The 18,830-nt window shown below is 44.2% G+C and overlaps 2 protein-coding genes across 6 annotated transcripts in view; one reads left to right on the top strand and one right to left on the bottom strand.

The window, feature by feature from the left end:
• Positions 1-8,836, bottom strand: part of slc38a9 (solute carrier family 38 member 9) — a 69,823-nt gene extending 60,987 nt beyond the window's left edge. The window contains exon 1 of one of the 5 annotated variants that reach the window (XM_078219124.1): positions 8,686-8,836. The gene's annotated coding sequence lies outside the window, so the exon portion shown is untranslated. Of the gene's footprint in view, positions 1-8,387 lie in introns of all 5 variants that reach the window. The other 4 variants (XM_078219112.1, XM_078219131.1, XM_078219146.1 and 1 more) reach the window with 4 other exon arrangements.
• Positions 8,651-18,830, top strand: part of ddx4 (DEAD (Asp-Glu-Ala-Asp) box polypeptide 4) — a 99,399-nt gene continuing 89,219 nt past the window's right edge. The window contains exon 1 of the mRNA XM_078219087.1: positions 8,651-8,763. The gene's annotated coding sequence lies outside the window, so the exon portion shown is untranslated. The remainder of the gene's footprint in view (positions 8,764-18,830) is intronic.

Raw genomic sequence — 18,830 nt, 5'->3', positions numbered from 1 at the left:
CAATGGACTGGTGATGGGGTAGGGGAAGGTGAAGAAAGGTGCGAAGGGATTCATAGGAAGCATAAATCTGTTGGGCTCTTATGTCTGTGCTGTTAATTCTATGTAGGATCCTTATAAAACTGAGCCATTGAGAAATCAAGGTGAGATGCTGCTGTCCATCCATTATGCCTCAAAATTGACAGCAAAAACTCTGCTTTAGAAACATCCAACAGAAACAGATTCCAAAATGAGGCCCACAAAACAGCAGCATATTTATAGAACACCTTTAACATAATGAAGTAATGAAGCATCTAAAGAAACTTCACAGAAGCACAATAAGCAAGATTTGATACAGGGTCACATAACCAAAAGCTTTGTCAAAGAGGTAGGTTTTAAGGAGCGTCTCAAGGGAGGAAAACAAGATATGAAGGTGGAGAGGTATTGGGAAGGCATTCGAGAGCTTGAGACCGAGACCACTGAAGGCGGCACAGACACTGATGGTGCAGCAATTAAAATTGAGGATGCAAAACAGATCAAAATTAGAGAGTGTAGATACCTCAAAGTTTGTAGGCTGCAACAGGAGATTCCAGATATAGAGAGGGGGGGGGGGGCATGGAGGGATTGGAAATAAGTTACAATCACAGAGTCCAACATCTTAAGGGTTGTAATTATCTTCTGCATCAAGCGTGCACAGAGGGGCAAAAATATCCTGGAGACATAGTAAGCCAACTCAAGGTTTAAAGAGGCAAGTGCACAGATCAGGGATGGAATCTAATCTGCATACAGTATATTAGCAGGACAAAAATATTTCACAGATTGGATGTCAGTTAATTTGCTTGCCACTTGTCTTAAAAAAAAGTTTAATCGTCGTCTGTCTATCACTCTGCCCAAGACCACAGGAAACTACAAAGGGTCATGAATGTAGCCGAGTCCATCACACAAACCAGCCTCCCATCCATTGACTCTGTCTACACTTACTGCCGCCTTGACAAAGCAGCCAGCATAATCAAGGGCCCCACGCACCCCGGACGTACTCTTTCACCTTCTTCCGTCAGGAAAAAGATACAAAAGTCTGAGGTCACATACCAACTGACTCAAGAACAGCTTCTTCCCTGCTGCCATCAAACTTTTGAATGGACCCATCTCACACGAAATTGATCTTTCTCTACACCCTAGCTATGATTTGATTTGTCACATGTATTAGCATACAGTGAAAAGTATTGTTTCTTGCACGCTATACAAACAAAGCATACCGTTCACAGAGAAGAAAACGACAGTGTGCAGAATGTAGTGTTACACTCAGCTAGGGTATAGAGAAAGATCAACTTAGTGCAAGGTAGGTCCATTCAAAAGTCTGATGGCAGCAGGGAAGAAGCTGTTCTTGAGTTGGTTGGTATGTGACCTCAGACTTCTTTATCTTTTTCCTGACGGAAGGAGGAAGAGAGAATGTCCAAGGTGCGTGGGGTCCTTAATTATGCTGGCTGCTTTGCTGAGACAGCGAGAAGTGTAGATAGAGTCAATGGATGGGAGGCTGGTTTGTGCGATGGATTGGGCTACATTCAGTCTTTTGTAGCTTCTTGTTGTCTTGGGCAGAGCAGGAGTCATACCAAACTGATACAACCAGAAAGGATTCTTTCTATGATGCATCTGAAAAGTTGGTGAAAGTCGTGGCTGACATGCCAAATTTCCTTAGTCTTCTGAGAAAGTAGAGGCGTTGGTGGGCTCTCGTAACTATAGTGCTGGCATGGGGGGGCCAGAACAGTTTGTTGGTGATCTGGACACCTAAAAACTTGAAGCTCTCGACCCTTTCTACTTTGTCCCCATTGACGTAGACAGGGGCATGTTCTCCACTACACTTCCTGAAGTCGATGACAATCTCCTTCGTTTTGTTGACATTGAGGGAGAGATTATTGTTGTCACACCAGTTCACCAGATTCTCTATCTCATTCCTGTACTGTCTCGTCATTGATTGAGATCTGACCCACTACGGTGGTGTTGTCAGCAAACTTGAAAATCGAATTGGAGGGGAATTTGGCCACACAGTCATAGGTGTATAAGGAGTATAGTAGGGGGCTGAGAACACAGCCTTGTGGGGCACCAGTATTGAGGATGATCATGGAAGAGTTGTTACCTATCCTTACTGATTGTGGTCTGTGGGTTAGGGAGTTCAGGATCCAGTCGCAGAGGGAGGAGCCGAAGCCCAGGCCACGGAGTTTGGAGATGAGTTTCATGGGAATAATAGTGTTGAATGCTGATCTGTAGTCAATAAATAGGAGTCGGACATCGGTGTCTTGTTATGTAGGTGTTCCAGGATTGAGTGCAGGGCCATGGAGATGGCATCTGCTGTGGACTTGTTGCGGCAGTAGGCAAACTGTAGTGGATCCAGATAGTCCGGGAGGCTGGAATTGATTCATGCCATGACTAGCCTTTCGAAGCACTTCATAATAATGGATGTCAGAGCCACTGGACGAGAGTCATTGAGGCATGCTGCTTGGTTTTTCTTAGGTATTGGGATGATGGCTGTCTTCTTGAAGCAGATAGGGACCTCAGATTGTTGTAAAGAGAGGTTGAAGATGTCTGTGAATATCCCCGCCAGCTGATCCACATGCTCGTCTGGATACCCCATCTGGGCTAGTCGCTTTCCGTGGGTTGACCTTCAAGAAAGCTGCTCTGACATCTGCAAAGGTGACCACAGATACAGGTTCATCCAGGGTGGAGGGCATGCTCCCGTGACCTCTTGCTCAAATCGGGCGTAGAATGCATTGAGCTCATCAGGGAGGGGTGGGTTGGAGTCGGCGATTTTACATGCCTTCATTTTGTAGCCTGTCTTGCAGACCTTGCCATAGTCGGCGGGGGTCCATGTGGCTAACCTGGGACTCTAACTTGGTCCGGTCCTGTCTTTTGGCATCTTTGATGGATCTCCTTAGATCGTATCTGGCTTTCTTTTGTAGGTCAGAGTTGCCTGACTTGAACACCTCAGACCTGGACTTTAGCAAGCAGTGAATATCCCTGTTCATCCATGGTTTCCATTTGGGGAACACGCGGATTTACTTCTTTGACACACAGTCTTCTACACACTTACTAATGAAGCCAGTTACTATACTGTAGTGGCATACTCGTTCAGGCTGGTCGCAGAGTTTTTAAATACTGACCAGTCCCGGAGGAAATTATCCAATTCCTCAGGCCAACATTGCACGACTTTGTGATGGATTCTCCCGCTTCAGTTTTTGCTTGTAAGCTGGGAGCAGGAGCACAGCCTTGTGGTCTGATTTACCAAAGTGTGGGCGGGCGATAGGGCAGTAGGCATGTTTGATATTTGTGTAGCAGTGGTCTTGGATGTTTGGGCCTCTGGTGGAACAGGAGACATGTTGGTGGTAATTTGGTAGTACGCTCCTGAGCTTGGCCTGATTGAAGTCCCCGGCCATAATGGACAAGGCCTCAGGATGTTTCATCTCAAGGCTATTCATAGTTGTGCATATTTCGTCCAGCCCGATTTTTACGTCCGCATGGGGTGGAATGTAAACTGCCATCAGGTTAACGGAGGTGAACCTCTGCAGAAAGTAATAGTGTCGGCATTTTAGCATCAGGTATCGTGTGTCTGGGGAGCAGAAACTTGATGTGGAGATGCCGGTGTTGGACTGGGGTAAACACAGTAAGAAGTCTAACAACACCAGGTTAAAGTCCAACAGGTTTATTTGGTAGCAAAAGCCACTAGCTTTCGGAACAGCCTGTTCCGAAAGCTAGTGGCTTTTGCTACCAAATAAACCTGTTGGACTTTAACCTGGTGTTGTTAGACTTCTGAGCAGAAACTTGCCAGTGTTGCTCCGTCAAGGCACCACGATGTGTTTATTAGGAAGCAGACCTCACCTCCCCTAACCTTGCCCGAGGCTGCTGTATGGTCCATTCGATGGATTGAGAAGCCCTCTGGTTGTAAGGCACAGTCCAGTGAAGCAGGAGTGAGCTATGTCTCCGTGAAACAGAGTACACAGCAGTGTCTCAGTTCTCTTTGAAAAGTGAGTCTGGCTCTAAGTTCATCTTGCTTGTTTTCCAGAGATTGGACATTTGCAAGCAGTAAGATGGGGAGGGGGGCCTTGGAACCACGTTGTTTCACTCTCACCTGCAGGCCGGTACGTTTTCCATGCTTCCTGAACTCTAACTCTACATTCTGCACTCTCTCCTTTCCTTCTCTATGAACAGTATGCTTTGTCCATATAGCATGCAAGAAACAATACTTTTCACCTGTATACTAATACATGTGACAATAATAAATCAAATCAATTACTGTGCTACACCTCTAGTCTGTAGAACCTTGCACAGGGGAACAACGTGAGCTTAGACAGCAAGGTTCGACACATACAAATCTTCCCCCTGGATTTACTGCACTAGATGCATATGTCAAGGGTCAGGTACCAAATGTAATACTTTGCATGGATCCAAGAAGGCGCAGATATTTTCAAGATAACAATATCAAGGATAAAGAACACAAGAGCAATGAATAACCCAACTGGCTACTGAAAATGCATCGAGCAGGTCGTGTGATGTAAGTGCAGGAGCGGCTGCAAGCGAGCTCTGGCACTAAGCATTTTTTTTTTGAAAAATGGATGTCATTGAGAGTGCAGTTGTGGACGATGGTCTCGGCTCTGCAGCACAGATTATTGGTGCTCACATTGATGAATTGCATGATATCCCAAAGAGAATGGATGAAGCAGCGAAGAGAATACTGTCAGTCAATGGGGCAGTTTCCTCAATGGGGGCTCACCTTCCAGTCCTTGGAAATCCTGCTGCACGGTATGTTAAACATCCTGGTTGACACGGGAAATGGGGCCGGAGGAGTATCCGTGTGCCTGGGAATGAATTTGAGAACTGGCTGCCATGCTTTCACAATCTTGACTTGAATACTGGGTATTGAGTTTGATGGAACACACTGTATCTGATCAAAGACTTGTGACCACTGGTTTTACGTTGCCTTGTCCTCCGGGTTCGTTGAGAAGGGTTGGAGGCAGCAGGAGACAATGGGTCTTCACGACCCACCGGGGCCTAGGTTTCTCTTTACAAGAACATGAGTTTTTAGGAACATTTAAGCGGTTATTGGATAGGCACATGGAGCACACCAGGATGATAGGGAGTGGGATAGCTTGATCTTGGTTTCAGATAAAGCTCGGCACAACATCGTGGGCCGAAGGGCCTGTTCTGTGCTGTACTGTTCTATGTTCTATGACGGAGATTCAAAGACTTCAGTGAAACTCTGGATGGATCCTGAAGTTGTTCGACGACCCTGTCATAGCTTTGGCCTTTTCAAACTCAGCAGATGGTTATATTACCTTGCAATTCATTAATCCTGAACTTTGTTCCCATGATACTGTCTTTTATCTTGACAAAGGTGCATGCTATGTCAGCACAGAGGAGTTTGTCACCTGCTATCCTGAGGAAATCAGGATTTTCCTTCACCCCCCGACCCCCACCCCACCAACCACTTGATGGTAACTGTCCACTGGCATGCTCCGACAGTGTAACAAGGAAGGCCTTAGTTTAATATGCATTACCATTTGTATTTAGTCTTGATTTTGATGTGTGGTGCCAGGGGTGTGGGTGGGCAAAGGAGTCTCCCACCCTACTTCTGGCCTGTATCAAATTCTAATTCTTAGGCTTCAGCATTTTCAATACAGAGATATTTCCTTGTTTGGGGATTATTTATAGGTCTCCATTTTATTAGGGAGCATGCTGAGCTGATTGTATGACAGGAGAGTTGTGCAGTATTTACCTGATTTATGTGCCGTAAGCCTTACATTTACACTGAGGGAGCATATTTTTTGGTACCCTTCACTTTATTTATAGATGAGTAGTGCCACAGCAGAGTGGCAGATAAGAGGCAGTTGGTATGACCTTAAGTCCTCATTGTGGGTGAGGAAAACCCCTGTTGGAACTTTTTTCTTTTGTACTTTTGTTATTTTGGGATTACGAAATCCAAGCTCATCACCTATGAAGGTACAGACAGATCATGTATCCTTAATCACTTAGATTTGCACTCAGGCCTTGCAGTCAACAAGACACCTTATCCCCAGCAGAACAAAGTCTCAAGAGAGAGAGTGGTCCAGAAGTCCCCAAAAGAACTTCTTGGGGAGGGTGACCTACTCCCCTGCCCAATGTACCCTCCATGTGACCCGGATAAATGTAGTTACTACTGCCTACTCAATCCAGCTAAACTACGATCGACACACACGAGAAATTCTATCCTAAAAATTGTTCATTTTTTCTGACTCTGTTACCTGATAGTTGGCCAATTATCTGTGTTAATTTGTTATCCTCAATACTATGAGTTCTTATCTTGTACAGTAACTTTTTGATGTGGCACCTTGGAAATCCAAATACACTATATTGTCCTTTATCCACCTTGCTTACTACATCCTCAGAATTCTAATAAAGTTGTGAAACACTATTCCCCTTTCATGAAAGCCATGTTGACTGATTATTTTATCATTTTCTGAATGTCCTGCAATGTTTCTTAACAATGGATTCCAGTATTTTCCCACTGACAGATGTTGGGCTAACTGGCCCACAGTTTCACACTTTCTGTCTCCCTTCATTCTTGAATCGAGGTGCGACATGTGTGTGTTTTCTAATCTGCTAGGGCCCTTCCAGAATCTAGGGAATTTTGGAAGATAATAACCAATGCATCCACGATCTCTAAGCTACTTCCTCTAATTTTCCTCTATATTCTTGAGATATAGGCCATCAGCTTCTGGAGACCTGTCAGTATTCAGCCCCATTAGTTTTCCCAGTACTTTTTTCTTTTGACAGTTTTCAGTTCCTCCCTCCCTTTTGTTCCTTAATTTTCTATTCTTGGGATGCTCGTGTCTTTTCCCATGCAAACAAAAATACCTGTTCAAAATATCTACCATTTTGTTGCTTCCCCATTAATTCCTCAGTCTCTTAAGGATCAACATTTACTTCAGCTTTTTATATTTCTTGCTAATTTCTTCCTCATTTTAAGTCATCGTTTGCTAGATTCTCAAATGTTCCCAATCTTCAGGCCTACCACTAATCTTTGTAGCATTGTATACCATTTCTTTTGATACCATCCTTAACTTCCTTCATTTACTAGTTAGTACATCCTTCTCAAGAATCTCTCTTTTTCACTGAGGTTTGCAGATGTACATAATGAAAGTGAAATTTGAACTTAGTCCTATCCACAAGGAATATGTACACACTTTTCAACAGGTATCCAGAACTCCTTGTTCATTTTCTCCACCCTTAACCCAGGGTTTTAAAATTATTTACTTCCAATTGTCAGCAGTGGCCAGAGACGTGGATTAAAAGTTGGAACTAACTTCACTTATTCAGTAATCATAACTAGCTACTATGGCACCTGGACTAATCCAAATCAGTATTTATAGAAAAAAATAAAATTGCCTGCCACCCATTTTCTGCATTTCCACCATTGTTTACAATTAAATTTCAAACCATAGTCCAATCATATCTTTTCCAGAACAGTCCAATTGCAAAAGTACAAACTTAAAAGTCAAAAAGCCTCTCACAAATAAGTTCTCCAATACTTCAACTTATAGTTATGATTTATGACTTGTGTAGAAACTAACCACATTTATACTGCCATTTTTGGACCATTATAAAGAAGAAACAGCGTAACTCAAGTGTGCGCATAGCAGGATCAGATGGACACATTGGGATGTCAGACTAAAAAGCACCGCCCAGTAAGTTATATTTAGTTATACTAGCAGTTCCGTATTCTCCGTTAAAATTTCAGACGGACGCAGACAAATCTAAAATTCATCCTTAAACCAATCATACCTTTGTACGCATTCTGGATCAGAAACCAACCGTAAATTGATTACAAATTCAAGAAATCCGAGAAAAGATGTAAATATACCCGAAAGGACAGATGCACAGACAAAACCGAACCAATTTCACGACGATATGAGCAGCCAACTTCTAAACAGATATTTGAAAGTCTATCTTGACCTCTTAGGCTTGGAGGGGAAGTGAGGAATAATACTTTTATATCTGCTGTGTCTGCAGAAATCTTAACAATTTCAATAAGCTTTAAATTAAAGGTCTGGTTGACTTTGCTCCAAACTGAGGAATAACACTTATCTCCAATGGCAGTGGGCTTCAAAGGTCACCGGGAATGGGGAGGGGGGAGAAAGGAAAACGGATCAAAAACAAATTCAATCGCCCCCCACCCCCACCGCACTGGTGAAGTGGTCGCTGGAACATGATTTCGGGTGGGTATCGGTCTGATTTTGCCCCGGGCTAACGCAGATAGTCAAATGCACGAGAACTGAGAATTTGCTCATCATATTATAGCCAAATGAAAATCTGCACTTGGGAAAGCAAAAGTTTCTGCAGCAATCGAAGCCAGAAACGGGAGGCTGAGCTGCTGTGTCCCACACCTGCCTCTTGCGTTGACTGAAGCTTGCAGGCTGCTCCTGTCTCTGAGGGACTGAGCTGTAAAGCAGTGCTTGCACGCGGCGCGCGCCCGGCCTCACCTGCTCCAGCTTCCCCCAACCTTCCAGTCCCGGCTCCAGCCCCACCACCACCGGCTCTGCCAGTCTGCGCAGGCGTGCTTCAACGCCCCGGGCCAACTCCAGTGGAACTACACTTCCCAGCAGGCTTTACCGCCTGGGCAGTTGGCAACTCAGCGTAGCTTAAAAATATCCCAGCCCGGTGTCAACTGTACCCTCAACTAACAATCGCCGTCTACCGGCCGGCTCGCGGCCTTCCCGGTGAACGTTGCCGCTGAAGCCGGCTCCCGGCAGGAACCTCGAGGTCACGTGAGAGAACCAGCCGGGTCTCGGTCCGCGCGGAGCGTCACGTGATGTGTCTGGGCTGAGCTCAGTGTGAATCAGAGATTAGTCACTGGGCTCAGAGGGGCCATTCAGCCTGTCCTGTCTCTGTGTGCCCTCTGAAGAGCCACTCAGCTAGTCCCACTCTGTCTTTTCCCATGGTCCTACATCTTTTTTGGAATGTTATGGTGAGGTTGTATAAGACATTGGTGAGGCCGAATTTAGAGTATTGTGTGCAGTTTCGGTCACCTAATTACAGGAAGGATATTAATAAGGATGGAAGAGTGCAGAGAAGGTTTACAAGGATGTTGCCGGGACTTGAGAAACTGAGTTACAGAGAAAGGTTGAATAGGTTAGGACTTAGGGGCGGCACGGTAGCACAGTGGTTAGCACTGCTGCTTCACAGCTCCAGGGTCCTGGGTTCGATTCCCGGCTCGGGTCACTGTCTGTGTGGAGTTTGCACATTCTCCTCGTGTCTGCGTGGGTTTCCTCCGGGTGCTCTGGTTTCCTCCCACAGTCCAAAGATGTGCGGGTTAGGTTGATTGGCCAGGTTAAAAAAATTGCCACTTAGAATCCTAAAATGCGTAGGTTAGAGGGATTAGCGGGTAAATATGTGGGGGTAGGGCCTGGGTGGGATTGTGGTCGGTGCAGACTCGATGGGCCGAATGGCCTCCTGCACTGTAGGGATTCTATGATTTCTATTCTCTGACTTTATTCCCTGGCGCGTAGAAGAATGAGGGGAGATTTGATAGAGGTGTATAAAATTATGATGCGTATGGATAGAGTGAATGCAAGCAGGCTTTTCCCACTGAGGCTAGGGGAGAAAAAAAACCAGAGGACATGGGTTAAGGGTGAAGGGGGAAAAGTTTAAAGGGAATATTGGGGGGGGGGGCTTCTTCACACAGAGAGTGGTGGGAGTGTGGAATGAGCTGCCAGATGAATTGGTGAATGCGGGCTCACTTTTAACATTTACGAAAAACTTGGACAGGTACATGGGTGAGAGGGGTGTGGAGGGATATGGTCCAGGTGCAGGTCAGTGGGACTAAGCAGAAAAATGGTTCAGCACAGCCAAGAAGAGCCAAAAGACCTGTTTCTGTGCTGTAATGTTCTATGGTTCTAGATAATTATCCAATCGCCTATTTTGAAAACTGATTGAATCCTCCTCCACCAAACACTGTGGGAGTTCATTGCGTGTAACCACTCACTGTGTAAAAAACTTTCTTGGGTCTTTTGGTTTCTCAATCCTTCCGCTATTGCTGAACATTTTCTGCCTATCTCCTGTGTCCAGACCCTCATCATTTTCAATACCTCATCAAATTTCTTAACCACAGACCCAACTTCATCAGTCTATCCATGTAACTGAAGTCCCCGAAAGCATTTTTGTAAATATTTTCCTGCATTCTTTTCTAATGCTTTCACGTTCTTCCTATTGTGGTGCCAATATTCAAGTAGAAGCCGACACAGATTTCTAAAGGTTTGTCATAGCTTCCTTGCTTTTGCACAATATGTCCATCTGCAGCTGCTTCATCAATGGCATCATAAGATTAGAAAAGGGATGATTCATTGATGATTGTGCAATGTTCAGCATCATTTGTGTCCATATGCAGGAAGACTTGGACAACATTCAGGCTTGTGCTGATCAGTAGCAAGTAATATTCACACCACACAAGTGCCAGGCAGTGACCACTGAAAGGAGAGAATCCAAAAATCTCTCCTTGACTTGCAATGGCATTACCATCACTGAGTCCCCCCATCATCAACACTCTGGGGTTTACCATTGACCAAAAACTGAACTGGACCATCCACATAAATACTGTGGCTACAAGAACAGGTCAGAGGTTGGGAGTTCTGTAGGGAGTAACTCAACTCCTGACTCGTCAAAACCTGTCCATTATCTGCAGAGCACAAGCCAGGAATGTAATGGAATATTTGCCTGGATGAGTGCAGATCCAACAACACTCAAGAAGCTCAACAACATCCAGGACAAAGCAGTCCGCTTGATTGGCACCCTCATCCATCACCTTAAACATTCACTCCCTCCACCACAGATGCACAGTGGCAGCATGTGTACCATTACAAGATGCACTGCAGCAACTCACCAAGGCTCCATCAACAGTTTCTTCCAAACCCCTGACTTCTATAGTGGTTAACAGACATATAGGGTTCTAAATTTTATAAATAGCTTTTGAAAATCATTCCCTTGTGGGATGTGGGCACCACTGGCTAGGCCAGCATTTGTTGCCTATCCCTAATTGCTCATTTGTTTGGGCTGTTCCCCCTTTTTGGGAGCTGTCCCTTTTACTTTGTCCCTGAGTTCATTTGAGTTAGTTTATTTGTTTTGCCCTAAAAGGAGAAAAGGTATCCCTAATTGCTCATGAAATGGTCATGGTGAGCTGCCTTCTTGAACCACTACAATCCACGTGATGTAGTCCAACGCCGGCATCTCCACATCATTCTATCACCTGGACAGACGAGCAGCAGATGCATGAGAACACCACCACCTGCAACTTCTGAAACTCACTTCCTAACAACACTGTGGATGTACTTACATCACGTGGATTGTCGTGATTCAAGAAGGCAGCTCACCATGACCATTTCATGAGCAATTAGGGATATCTTTTCTCCCTCTTTTAGGGCAAAACAAATAAACTAACTCAAATGAACTCAGGGACAAAGTAAAAGGGACAGCTCCCCAAAAGAAGGGGGAACAGCCCAAACAAATGAGCAATTAGGGATAGCCAACAAATGCTGGCCTAGCCAGTGATGCCCACATCCCACAAGGGAATAATTTTCAAAAGCTATTTATAAAATTTAGAACCCTATATGTCTGTTAACCACTTTCTTAACTGACCTCGACACCTTTTCCCAATTTGTACATGTGTACCTCCTGGTCTCTCTGTTCCTGAACCCCCTCTAGAATTGTGCCCTTAAGGCAAATGCAAGAGAGGGAGAAACTTAAAAACAACACTAGCACTCGAGAAAAACTAATGAGAATATTAATGATCCTTAAAAGGCTGACAGATCCCCTGGATCTGATGACCTGCATCCTAGTTTCTTAAAAGAAGTAGGTGCAGAGAAAGTGGATGTGTTTGTTATAATCTTCCAAACTTCCCTGGATTCTGGAAAGTTCCCAAAGGAAATTAACTGTTTGACAAATTTATATAAATTATTTGAGAATGTAATAAGCAGAGTGGACAAAGGGGAATCAGTCGATGTGTAAGGAGATTTCCTGGGGTTTCCCTCTGGGGGGTCTTGTATTCAGCCAAACCCAGATAACACAAAGATTTACGAAAGACAGTATGCAGTTAAAGACGTTCTTTATTTGACCAACATGTATTGGGAGAGAGACAGTCAGAAGATTCCAACTTCTCTTTGACGTTGCATCACATGAGCACAACAGATATACAGTTCTGAAGATTTAATCCTCCGCCCAACCTGGATGGTCCAATTACATTAATACACTTTATTTACTTTGGCCAATAGCATTCTACCTTTTAGCAGACTTAGGAATTCATTGGTTAACCAAACGCAGAGATTCTTCCCCCCGTTGTCTAGTAACCTTACCAAATCTGGTAGGTTCAAGGGTTGCTCCTAACACCTGCAGTCCTGGAAACGAGAAGGGAGTCATCTTTCTTGTCTGTTTTCTGTCCCCTCTATCAGTGAAGGCTGAGTACGTCTATTCATTGAAGCTAGAAGCTGAACATTTCTATTCATTTCAAAAACCTTGGTTGCTTGTAGCTGCCTGGCCTGCCCCTGATATTAGGGTATACGCTCGATACTTCATTGTTCCAAAAGAATGTGGTCTGTCTAAATTTATTTCCCATTATGCCAAGGGGTAACTTGTTTGTTGGCCAAAGCTTACAAGAAAATACAAAAATACAGTTTAAATCTATAATGCTTGTTCAAAAATGATTATATATGTGTTTATACGGACAATACCTCCATATAGTATATATATATAAGTGAGGCACATTGTGATATCTTGATATATATAAGGCACACTGTAGTCACTATTTTAAACTAATCTACTTTGTTTTAATAGTCTCAGAAATCTGGGGTTTCTGTATCCTTTACTACAAGATGTGGTGTATTTCAATTTTCTAAAGGCATTTGATAGGGTTAACACAAGTTAAGAGCGCATGGTGTTTGGTCTAATATATTAGCATGGATAGAGAATTGGCAATTTGTTAGAAAACAGAGTCAGGATAAGAGAGTAATTTTCAGGTTGGCAAACCATAATTAGTGTGGTGCTGCAGGAATCAGTGCTGGGGCCACATCTGTTTACAAACTATATTAATGACTTGAATGAAAGGACCAACTGTATTGTAGCCAAATTTGCTGATGATACAAAGCCAGGTGAAAAATCAAATTGAAGAGAGCAAAGTCTGCAAAGGGATATAGTCAGATTAGAGGGACGGGGAAGTAGATGGTGGCACCATGGCAATGTCACTGGTCTGGCAATCCAGAGAACAAGCCTCATACTCTGGGGGAATGGGTTTAAATCTCACCAAGGCAACTGGTGGAATTTAAATTCAATCCATAAAATCTGGAATTGACAGCTAGACAGTAATAGTGACTATGAAATTATCATCAATTGTTATAAAAAAAACTCTGGTTCACTAATGGAAAGGAAATTGCTATTCTTATCTGATTTGGCCTACCTCTGACTCCAGACCCACAGCAATGTGGTTGACTCTCAATTACCTTGTGAAATGACCAAGCAAGCCATTCAGTTCAAGGGCAATTTAGGGATAGGCAACAAATGCCTTGCCAGCGACATGCGCATCCCATCAAAGGATAAATGTTTAAAAAATGAGTGAGAGGGCAAAAAATTGGATTACAATGTTGGAAAATGTGAGACTGTCTGGTAGGAAGAAAAGAGTTTGCGATAAAGTGGAATCAGGGTGTCCTCACACATGGATCACAAAAGACTAGCATTCAGGTATAGCTAATATTTAGGGAGGCAAATGGAATGTTCATGGATGGAGTATAAATTAAGGACATCCTACAACTATATTGGACATTTGTATGAACATGCTTCGAGTACAGTTTTGGTCTCCTTTAGGAGTAATGGACATGCTTGCACTGGAGGCAGTTCAGAGAAGGTTCACTAGGTTGATTGCTGGGATGCAGAAGTAGCTTTATGAAGAAAGTTTGAGCACATTGGGCCTACGTTCACTGGAGTTCAGAAGAATGGGAAGTAATCTTATTGTAGCACATAAGACTCTAAAGGTCTTGACAGGGTAGAAGCTGAGAATGTTTACATTCATGGGGAAGTCTAGAACTAGGGAACTCAGTTTCAAAGTAAGAGGTCTCCCACTTTAGATGGAGAGGAGAAGGAATTTCTTCTTTCAAAGGGTTGTTAATCTTTGGAATTCTCTATCCCTGAGAGCAGTAGAGGCTGGATCATTGAAAATATTTAAGGCTGAGTTAAGCAAATTCTTGATTAACAAGGAAGTCAAAGGTGATGAGAGGGCGGTGGAAACTGGCAAGAAAATGGAGTTAAAGCCACAATCAGATCAGCCATTAAGTTATTGAATGGTGGAGCAGGCTCTAGAGGCCAAATGCATACTCCTGCTCCTATTTCTTATGTTGTTATCTTTCAAGCAATATAAATAAACAAGCTAATTTGGTATTTTGCTGCATACAAATTAGCTGTTGTGTTTCCCTAACAAAGCTTACATTTCAAAAGTACTTCATTGGCTATGAAGTGTTTTTGGATATCCTGAAGATATGAAAGGCATAATAGAACATAAATCTTTATTTATTATGGTTCTTCAATGAAAGCTAAGGGAAGGCAATGGCCTAGCAGTATTATCGCTCGACTATTAATCCAGAAACTCATCTAATGTTCTGGGGACTCTGTTTTGAATCCCGCCATGGCAGATGGTGGAATTGAATTCGATTTAAAAAATCTGGAATTAAGAATCTACTGTTGACCATGAAACCATTGTCGATTGTCTGAAAAACATCTGGTTCACTATTGTCCTTTAGGGAAGGAAATCTGCCATCCTTACCTGGTCTGGCCTACATGTGACTCCAGAGCTACAGCAAAGTGGTTGACTCTCAACTGCCTTCTGAAATGGCCTAGTAAGCCACTCAGTTGTATCAATTGCTACAAAGTCTCAATGGACCACCTGGCATCAACGTAGGTTATTCCTTCGCAGTCGCTGGGGCAAAATCCTGGAATTCCCTCCATAATGGCATTGTGGGTCAACCCACAGCACATGGACTGCAGCTATTCAAGGTGGCTCACCACCACCTTCTCAAGGGCAATAAATATTGGCCAGCCAGTGACACCCGTATCCCACGAATGAATTTTTAAAAAGTGGTTACTTGAGGACGAATGTGGCTGGCTTCAGACATTTGTGGACGTTAACCAACTATAATAACCTGCACCATATCTTTAACAATAACCAGAACTTACATTTATATAGCACCATTAAATAAGTACAATTAAGATGCTTCACAGGAGTGTTACTAGCTAAAATTTGATACCAAGCTGCATAAAGAGGAATTAGGACAGGAGACCAAAAGACTTGCCAAAGGGGTAGAATTTAAGGTGTGCCTTAAGAGAGGAGATTATTTTTTTAAAAACTTGAATACCAATTTAAGGAGGGAGAAATTTAGTAGGGGGGGGGACTCACACACATAATAAAACATCATAAGGTGCTTCATTTAGGAGACAATATATTGAATATTAATGAAAAGAGAGTCATGCTGCCAAAGCTTTGTATCTTGCATTCATCAGGACAAACGCAAGAATGCCAAATTCCAAACAATTTATATTACAGGAAGAATGGATGTTGATTGGTTGGCAAGTTGAGTCTCGTTGGTCAAGGCTTTGCCATGGAGACTCTATTCTGCCTGAGCTCCTGGGATATTCAAAGAAGGTGCAAAGCTCGAACATACCCTTTTTGTTTGCAGAGAATGGGTTGCTGCGTGTGAATGTATGTCACTTCCAGCCAACATAAATGAGCGGTGTTAGGAGCTCAACTGATTATCTTAAATTGGTTGTTAGTGTAGCTATTAGCACACTCAGGATTGTTCATCAAGTGCTGCCCAATTTCAGAATCACAGCTAAAAGTAGAAATTTTGTTTTGGATTTTGTAAGCACAGGCTGGTTGAATGCAGTCGAAACTCTGTCTAAGATGAATAACTGAAGGAACATAGTTTGATTCAATCAGCAATCACTTGGATGCAAGGCCTACGTACGTGGCATTGCACTGGCACCAAAATTAGTTCCAATGTAACTCCTCAAACATATACCTGTTGTATTCAATTGCTAACTTCTAACTGAACCCTAAATGCTCATAACTTTGATCTCAAGTAAAACCTTTCATGGAAAATTTGTCAAATACTTCCTGGAAGTCTTAAGAGCTCTCACTTCCGCAAGGAACTCAGGCAGGGTCTTCCCTCCCTGAATCTGTTTTGGCTGCCGTTTACATCAGCACTCTGTAATGTGATCCAAATTTACCTCGTCGAGAGCAGAAGCTGGAAACTACAATGCCCAGCATGCCTGAGGAGTTTTGTACATGTGAGACAGCAGGATGTTGGTGACGCTATGCTGTGAGCTAGAGGGGTGAATGTACCCCTTTGGAACAGTAATAACCTGCTCAGAGTGCCCGAAGAGCTAAAGTTATGCTTATAAATTGATGCTGGAGAACAGACTTTGGAATCCAGGGGAATGGCATCTCAGGAGATGAGACTGAAACCCTGGCCGGGATTCTCCCAAACAAATTCTAACTTCCCAATGTGCGGGAAAATGGGAGTACATCTCGTTGTTTTTAAAGTGTACTTACCAGAGTGATTCTCCAGCACTCTGTGCATCACAGAGTTACCTAGCGGGATTCCCTCTGGAAAGTAAATGGTGGGGCCTATTCCTGTCCAAGAGGCTGGCAGCATAGTGCTGAGCGGGCCACTGCGCATGTGCTGATCTGTCAGCGTGGAGATTAGCACATGTACAGTGTTCCGCCATTGCCGGCCTCCAGATTGCTGGCCAGCCCGACCATTGGCCAGCTCTAAACCCCCCCATCGCTGGCCTTCCGACCCACCCACGCCTGATCATCACCTCCCAAACCTTTCCGGGTCAGCCCCTATGTCACGCCAGCCCCAATCTCTCCCCTGACAGACCCAACTCCCCTCCCCACAGCCCTGCCCCACCCCCCCACCTGGATAGCCAGCCCTGATCACCCTCACACCCTCCTTCCCTCACCGATCCTTTTGCAGCTGCAGTGAGTTACCCCTCCCCCATACTGATCGTCTCCCAAAATGCCCCGGCCGCAATAGGCCCCACCCCCTCTGGCTCTGCCTTCTTGGCATTACCCAGTGCTCAGTGGGCATGCCAGTTTGCCCCTTGGGCAGTGCCATGATGCCAGGCTGGCACTGCCCAAGGGGCATCCCCTCTTACATCCAAACTCCCGAAGGGGTCTCAATGACATCTCTTCCTCCCAGCAGGGTTGAACGCCTGTTCCCCATTAGTGGGGATCTGTTGCAAACGCTGCTGGAGGGAAACCACTCCCAGCAGGGGGGGAGACGCGAGTGGGCCCGGAGAATTCCATCCCAAGCCCACTAATCATATGTAAATGTTAATTTCCGCAACATTTCCATATGATAATCAGCCCTGCGTGATTTCCGGTGTGGAGCTGATTATGTCGGAAAACATACCTTGGGAAACGCGTGGAGGCCGTGACACCCAATGAGAATCCTGTGAAACAGCCGCTGCTGATGTGTCCCGGCCCGCTGCACTACTCAAGCAGCACAGTAAGATCATAAGCCCATAAGATAGCGGAGCCGAATTAGGTCATTCGGCCCATCGAGTCTGCTCCACCATTCAATCATGGCTGATATGATTCTCATCCCCATTCTCCTGCCTTCTCCCTGTAACCCTTGATCCCCTTATTGATCAAGAACCTATCTATCTCTGTCTTAAAGACACTCAATGACCTGACCTCCACAACACTCCGTGACAATGAATTCCACAGATTCACCAGTCTCTGGCTGAAGAAATTCCTCCTGACCTCAGTTTTAAAGGAACGTCCCTTCATTCGGAGGTTGTACCCTCAGGTTTTAGAGTCCCCCACTAGTGAAAACATCCTCTCTACGTCCACTCTATCTAGGCCTCTCATTATTCTGTAAGTTTCAATTAGATCCCCCCTCATCCTTCTAAACTCCATCGAGTAGAGACCCAGATTCCTCAACCACTCCTCATATGACAAACCCTTCAGTCCTGGGATCATTCTAGTGAAACTCCTCTGGACCCCCTTTAAAGCCAGCACATCCTTCCTTAGGTATGGGGCCCAAAACTGCTCACAACATTCCAAATGGGCAGTGGGCTGGGAGAATCGCCCAGCAATTCTACAAGTTACTTTTGTAGAGAATTCCAAGTCGAGATCTTCGAAGGTGAAGACTGGAATCCCTTGTGTGAGAGTCAGAGTTTTACTGAGATTGGTTCACTCACAGTGTTTACTGATGTCTGAATGGGTTATTTGAGAGATTTTTAGAATCAGCCTTGGTCATCAGAGGAGTTGTGCCGCTCATCCATCTTCTCTTCAAGCAGCTACTTGTCCTGTTGAAGGGCCAGGCTGTGGAAGGCGCAGCAGTCAACCACGATGCCGACGGGCTACTCTCTGCTTTTCCTGCCCAAGATGACACTTTGTCAAAAAATCAGAAAATTCTGCCCTCAGTATTTGCGTGAGCAAACCTAACCACAAAACGCGGAACAGCAAAGACAATCCTAAAGAATTTATATAATCAGCAGAAAAAAACTCCATTCAGCAAGAAGATGCACAAACCTGAACCACAGAAATGTTTGTTGCCAGATCAGCAATTCTATAAACAACTGAGAACCAAAACCAAATTCTTTCGTGCAATTTTACCAGAATATTTTGTGTTATTGTAAGTAAATAAAATTCTCTGTTACATACAGAGAATTATAGGTTTAGGTTACATTCTGTGTGGTCGATATACCTAGCAGTTTGTCTACAAGTTCCAATATTCCCCAGTTACAGGATCATAGAAAGCCAGGTTTATGTGTAACCACAGGGGAAG

The sequence above is a fragment of the Mustelus asterias genome, chromosome 1, assembly GCF_964213995.1.
Source record: "Mustelus asterias chromosome 1, sMusAst1.hap1.1, whole genome shotgun sequence".
Lineage (NCBI taxonomy): Eukaryota > Metazoa > Chordata > Chondrichthyes > Carcharhiniformes > Triakidae > Mustelus > Mustelus asterias.
Note: the sequence above shows the minus strand (reverse complement) of the source record. Positions and strands in the feature narration are given on the sequence as shown.